Here is a 7,370-nt window from a genome sequence, read left to right as displayed (position 1 = left end):
TGGCGTTGAACGCCGGCCAGATGCACCTTCTGGGCGTTGAACGCCAGCCCGTGCGTCCTCCAGGGTGAAAAATTTTTTTTCTTCTTTTTTGACTCTGTTTTTAATTTTTTTGATTTTTTTTGTGACTCCTCATGATCATGTACCTAATTAAACACAAAAATAACAAAGAAACAAAATAAAATAAAATTAGATAAATATTGGGTTGCCTCCCAACAAGCGCTTCTTTAATGTCAATAGCTTGACAGTGGCTCTCATGGAGCCACAAGGTGATCAGGTCAACTTAAGTGTGGTATTCCCAACACCAACTTAGAGTTTGGATATGGGGTTTTGAACACCAAACTTAGAGTTTGGTTGTGGCCATCACACACCAAACTTAGAGTTTGACTGTGTGGGCTCTTCTTGACTCTGAACTGAGAGAAGCTCTGCATGCTTACTCTCTTGTGTCACAGAGGGATGGCCATGTGCCTGGAACACAAGGTAGTCCCCATTCAATTGAAGGACTAACTCACCTCTGTTGACATCTATCACAGCTCCTGCTGTGGCTAGGAAAGGTCTTCCTAGGATGATGCATTCATCATCTTCCTTCCTAGTGTCTAGGATTATGAAATCAGTGGGGATGTAAAGGCCTTCAACCTTCACTAGCACGTCCTCTACTATTCCATAAGCTTGTCTTATGGACTTATCTGCCAATTGTAATGAGAACAAGGCAGGTTGTACCTCAATGATTCCCAGCTTCTCCATCACAGAGAGTGGCATAAGATTTATCCCGGACCCAAGATCACATAGAGCTTTTCAAAGCTCATGGTGCCAATGGTGCAAGGTATTAAGAACTTGCCAGGATCTTGCTTCTTTTGAGGTAGGTTCTCTGAATCCAAGTATCTAGTTCACTAATGAGCAAGGGAGGTTCATTTTCCCAAGTCTCATTACCAAACAGCTTGGCATTCAGCTTCATGATAGCTCCTAAGTATTGAGCAACTTGCTCTCCAGTCACATCTTCATTCTCTTCAGAGGATGAATATTCTTCAGAGCTCATGAATGGCAGAAGGAGATTTAAAGGAATCTCTATGGTCTCTAGATGAGCCTCAGATTCCTCAGGATCCTTTATAGGAAACTCCTTCTTGCTTGAGGAACGTCCCAGGAGGTCTTCCTCACTAGGATTTTCGTCCTCCTCCTCCTTAGTGCATTCGGCCACTTTGATTAATTCAATGGCCTTGCACTCTCCTTTTGGATTCTCTTTTGTATTACTTGGGAGAATACTAGGAGGAGTTTCAATGACTCTCTTACTCAGCTGGCCCACTTGTGCCTCCAGATTTCTAATGGAGGATCTTGTTTCATTCATAAAACTAAAAGTGGCCTTTGACAGATCAGAGACTATATTAGCTAAATTAGAATTGTTTTGTTCAGAATTCTCTGTCTGTTGCTGAGAAGATGATGGATATGGCTTACTATTATTCAGCCTATTGCGTCCACCATTATTAAAGCCTTGTTGAGGCTTTTGTTGATCCTTCCAGGAGAAATTAGGATGATTTCTCCATGATGAGTTATAGGTGTTTCCATAAGGTTCACCTAAGTAATTAACCTCTGCCATGGCAGGGTTCTCAGGATCATAAGCTTCTTCAGAAGCTGCCTCTCTAGTACTATTGGATGCATGTTGCAATCCATTCAGATTTTGAGAGATCATGTTGACCTGTTGAGTCAGCATTTTGTTCTGAGCCAATATGGCATTCAGAGCATCAATTTCAAGAACTCCTTTCTTCTGAGGTACCCCATTATTTACGGAATTCCTCTTAGAGGTGTACATAAACTGGTTGTTTGCAACCATGTCAATGAGTTCTTGAGCCTCTTCAGGCGTTTTCTTCAGGTGAATAGATCCACCTGCAGAATGATCCAATGACATTTTCGAAAATTCAGAGAGACCATAATAGAATATATCTAATATGGTCCATTCTGAAAACATGTCAGATGGACATCTTTTGGTCAGCTGCTTGTATCTTTCCCAAGCTTCATAGAGGGATTCACCATCTTTTTGTTTGAAGGTTTGAACATCCACTCTCAGCTTGCTCAGCTTTTGAGGAGGAAAGAACTTATCTAAGAATGCAGTGACAAGCTTATCCCATGAGTCCAGGCTATCCTTGGGTTGTGAATCCAACCATACTCTAGCTCTGTCTCTTACAACAAAGGGAAAAGCAAGAGTCTGTAGACTTCAGGATTAACTCCATTTGTCTTTACAGTGTCACAGATCTGCAAGAACTCAGTTAAAAACTGGTAAGGATCTTCAGATGGAAGTCCATAAAACTTGCAGTTTTGTTGCATTAAAGCAACTAGTTGAGGCTTAAGCTCAAAGTTATTGGCTCCAATGGCAGGAATGGAGATGCTTCTTCCATCAAACTTGGACGTTGGCTTAGTGAAGTCACCAAGCATTCTCCTTGCATTATTATTATTTTCGGCTGCCATCTCTTTCTCTTGTTCGAAGATTTCAAGAAGGTCTCTTCTGGATTGTTGTAATTTAGCTTCTTTTAATTTTCTCTTCAAGTCCTTTCAGGTTCTGGATCAATTTCAACAAGAGTGCCTTTTTCCCTGTTCCTGCTCATATGAAGGAGAAGAGAACAGAAAAGAAAGAGGAATCCTCTATGTCACAGTATAGAGATTCCTTTATGTTAGTAGAAAAAGAAGGGGTAGAAGAATGAAGAAGAGGGTTCGGATTTTTAGATGAAGAGAGGTGAAGAGAAGTGTTAGTAATTAAATAATTAAATAGAAGAAGAAAAGAAAAGAGAATTTTCGAAAATAATTTTGAAAAAGGGGTTAGTATTTTTCGAAAATTAGAGATAAATTGTAATTAAAATTAAAACATGAAACAATTAGTTAATTAAAAGAATTTTTTGAAAAAGAGAGAGATATTTTCGAAAATTAGAGAGGGAAAAGTAGTTAGGTGGTTTTGAAAAAGATAAGAAACAAACAAAAAGTTAGTTAGTTGATTGGAAAAGATTTGAAATCAAAATTGAAAAAGATAAGAAGATATTAAGTTAGATAAGATATTTTGAAATCAAATTTTGAAAAGATTAAAATTTTGAGAAGGATAAGATAAAAGATAAGATAAAATTTTAATAAAGAGATATTTTGAAAAGATTTAATTTTTAAAATGACTTAACTAACAAGAAACTACAAGATAAGATTTTAGAATTTAAAGATTGAACCTTTCTTAACAAGAAAGTAACAAACTTCAAATTTTGAACCAATCACATTAATTGTTAGCTAATTTTCGAAAATATCAATAAAGATAAGAAAAAGATTTTGAAAATATTTTGAAAAAGATTTTTGAAATTTTCGAAAATAAAAAAAAAATGAAAAAGATATGATTTTTGAAAAAGATTTTGAAAAGATAAGATTTTTAAAATTGAAAATTTGACTTGACTTGTAAGAAACAACTAATTTTGAAAATTTTTGACTAAGTCAACTCAAATTTTCGAAAATTATGAGAAAATAAGGAAAAGATATATTTTTTTTTTGAATTTTTAATTATGAGAGAGAAAAACAACAAAATACTTAATGCATGAAATCTTTAGATCAAAACAATGAATGCATGCAGAATGCTATGAATGTCAAGATGAACACCAAGAACACTTTGAAGATCATGATGAACATCAAGAACATAATTTTGAAAAATTTTTGATGCAATGAAAGCATGTAAGACACCAAACTTAGAAATCTTTAATGCATGGAAAATATGAATGCAAAAATGCACATGAAAACAAGAAAAGACACAAAACAAGAAATCATCAAGATCAAACAAGAGGATTTATCAAGAACAACTTGAAGATCATGAAGAACACTATGAATGCATGGGATTTTCGAAAAAAATGCAAGAAAAATTTTAAAAGCATGCAATTGACACCAAACTTAAAAATTAACACAAGATTCAAACAAGAAACACAAATATTTTTGATTTTTTTTTGATTTTCTAATTTTTTTAGATTTTTATTAATTATTTTCGAAAATAATTTTTGGAAAAACGAAAAATAAAAGAAAATTTTTGAAAAAGATTTTGAAAAGAAAAGTACCTAATCTGAGCAACAAGATGAACCGTCAGTTGTCCATACTCGAACAATCCCCGGCAACGGCGCCAAAAACTTGGTGGACGAAATTGTGATCACTTGTTGTTTTGTTTATAAAGGATGTATACTCTTATGGCACTGTTTATTTTCTTCACAACTCCGTTCAACTAACCAGCAAGTGTACTGGGTCGTCCAAGTAATAACCTTACGTGAGTAAGGGTCGAATCCACAGAGATTGTTGGTATGAAGCAAGCTATGGTCACCTTGCAAATCTCAGTTAGGCGGATTTAAACATGATATTTAATTAGATTCCAATAAAATAGAAAATAAATAATAAAAAGGATAGAGATACTTATGCAGATTCATTGGTGGGAATTTCAGATAAGCGGAAGGAGATGCTGTAGAGCTCTCGGACGCCTGCTCTCCTACTCCTTCTACTCAATCCTTCTTACTCCTTTCCATGGTAAGCTTTGTATAGGGGTTCACCATCAACTGTGGCTACTTTCAATCCTCTCGGGGAAATATCCTATGCGGCTGTCACTCGCATAGCTAACCAGTCTGGAGGCATCACCCATGGTTGATGGCTACATCCCATCCTCGCAGTGAAAGCTAATGCTCATGCACTCTGTCACAGTACGGCCAATCACCGGTTGGTTCCCTCCACTACTGGAATAGAATCCCTCTTTTGCGTCTGTCACTAACGCCCAGCAGGTTACAAGTTTGAAGCACGTCACAGTCATTCATTACCGGAATCCTACTCGGAATACCACAGACAAGGTTAGACTTTCCGGATTCCCAGGATCCTACTCGGAACACCACAGACAAGGTTGGACTTTCCGGATCCTCATAAATGCCACCATCTATCTAGCTTATACCACGAAGATTCTGTTGGGGAGTCTAAGAGATACACATTCAAGCTCTGTTGCATGTAGAACGAAAGTGGTTGTCAATCACGCGCGTTCATAAGTGAGAATAATAATGAGGGTTATCTAACTCATCACATTCATCATGTTCTTGGGTGCGAATGAATAACTTGGAATAAGAATAAGATAGAGACCGAATAAAAGAAGATAGAATTTCATTGATACTTGAGGTACAGCAGAGCTCCACACCCTTAATCTATGGTGTGCAGAAACTCCACCGTTAAAAATACATAAGCAAAGGGTTCAGGCATGGCCGAATGGCCAGCCCCCTAAAACATGATCAATGATCTCCTAAGATGGAGAATAAAACAAAACTGAGACCAAAGATGTCTAATACATTAGTAAATCATCCTATTTATAATAAACTAGCTCCTAGGGTTTACATGAGTAAGTAATTGATGCATAAATCCACTTCCGGGGCCCACTTGGTGTGTGCTTGGGCTGAGCTTGATCTATCCACGAGCTAAGGCATTTCTTGGCGTTGAACTTTGAGTTATGACGTGTTTTGGGCGTTCAACTCCGGATCATGACGTTTTTCTGGCGTTTAACTCCAGACAGCAGCATGTACTTGGCGTTCAACGCCAAGTTACGTCGTCATTCTTCGAATAAAGCATGGACTATTATATATTGCTGGAAAGCCCTGGATGTCTAATTTCCAACGCCGTTGAGAGCGCGCCATTTGGAGTTTTGTAGCTCCAGAAAATCCATTTCGAGTGCAGGGAGGTCAGAATCCAACAGCATCAGCAGTCCTTTTGTCAGCCTTTTTCAGAGTTTTGCTCAAATCCCTCAATTTCAGTCAGAATTTACCTGAAATCACAGAAAAACACACAAACTCATAGTAAAGTCCAGAAATGTGAATTTAACATAAAAACTAAGGAAAACATCCCTAAAAGTAGCTTGAAATTACTAAAAACTACCTAAAAACAATGCCAAAAAGCGTATAAATTATCCGCTCATCAGTGAGCAAGGGAGATTCATCTTCCCAAGTCTCATTTCCAAATAACTTGTCATTTAGCTTCATGATTGCTCCAAGATATTTAGCAACTTGTTCTTCAGTGACATACTCATCCTCTTCAGAGAAGGAATACTCATCAGAGCTCATGAAAGGCAGAAGTAAGTCCAATGGAATCTCTATGGTCTCATTTTGAGCCTCAGATTCCCATGGTTCCTCATTGGGGAACTCAGAGGAGGTTGGTGCACGCCCATTGAGGTCTTCCTCAGTGGCGTCCACCTCCTCTCTTTCCTCTCCATATTCGGCCATGGTTATGGCTTTGCACTCTCCTTTTGGATTTTCTTCTGTATTACTTGGGAGAGTGCTAGGAGGGAGTTCAGTAACTTTCTTGCTCAGCTGACCCACTTGTCCTTCCAAATTTCTGATGGAGGACCTTGTTTCATTCATGAAACTTTGAGTGGTTTTGATTAGATCAGATACCATTGTTGCTAAGTCAGAGGTATTCTGCTTAGAACTCTCTGTCTGTTGCTAAGAAGATGATGGAAAAGGCTTGTTATTGCCAAGCCTGTTTCTTCCACCATTATTGTTATTGAAACCTTGTTGAGGTCTCTCTTGATTCTCCCATGAGAAATTTGGGTGATTTCTCCATGAAGAATTATAGGTGTTTCCATAGGGTTCTCCTAGGTAATTCACCTCTTCCATTGAAGGGTTCTCAGGATCATAAGCTTCTTCCTCAGATGAAGCTTCCTTAGTACTGCCAGGTGCATTTTGCATTCCAGACAGACTTTGAGAAATCGAATTGACTTGTTGAGTCAATATCTTGTTCTGAGCCAGTATCGCATTCAGAGTGTCAATCTCAAGAACTCCTTTCTTCTGACTAGTCCCATTGTTCACAGGATTTCTTTCAGAAGTGTACATGAATTGGTTATTTGCAACCATTTCAATTAGCTCTTGAGCCTCTGTAGGCGTCTTCTTCAAATGAAGAGATCCTCCAGCAGAGCTATCCAAAGACATATTGGATAGTTCAGAGAGACCATCATAGAAGATACCTATGATGCTCCATTCAGAAAGCATGTCTGAGGGACATCTTCTGATTAATTGTTTGTATCTTTCCCAAGCTTCATAGAGGGATTCTCCATCCTTCTGTCTGAAGGTTTGGACTTCCACTCTAAGCTTACTCCATTTTTGAGGTGGAAAGAACTTTGCCAAGAAGGCATTGACTAGCTTTTCGCAAGAGTCCAGGCTATCTTTAGGTTGTGAGTCCAACCATATTCTAGCTCTGTCTCTTACAGCAAAAGGGAATAGCATCAGTCTGTAGACCTCAGGGGCAACCCCATTAGTCTTGACTGTGTCACAGATTTGCAAGAACTCAGCTAAAAATTGATGAGGATCTTCCATTGGAAGTCCATGGAATTTGCAATTCTGTTGCATTAGAGAAAATAA

At 38.1% G+C, this 7,370-nt stretch overlaps 1 non-coding gene across 1 annotated transcript; it reads left to right on the top strand.

The window, feature by feature from the left end:
• Positions 1-6,995: 6,995 nt before the first annotated feature.
• Positions 6,996-7,103, top strand: LOC130959942 (small nucleolar RNA R71). Its single transcript, XR_009078930.1, has one exon. It is a non-coding gene; the product is annotated as a small nucleolar RNA R71 (small nucleolar RNA).
• Positions 7,104-7,370: the final 267 nt, after the last annotated feature.

This window comes from Arachis stenosperma, unplaced genomic scaffold (assembly GCF_014773155.1).
Source record: "Arachis stenosperma cultivar V10309 unplaced genomic scaffold, arast.V10309.gnm1.PFL2 arast.V10309.gnm1.Scaffold_100025, whole genome shotgun sequence".
NCBI lineage: Eukaryota > Viridiplantae > Streptophyta > Magnoliopsida > Fabales > Fabaceae > Arachis > Arachis stenosperma.
Note: the sequence above shows the minus strand (reverse complement) of the source record. Positions and strands in the feature narration are given on the sequence as shown.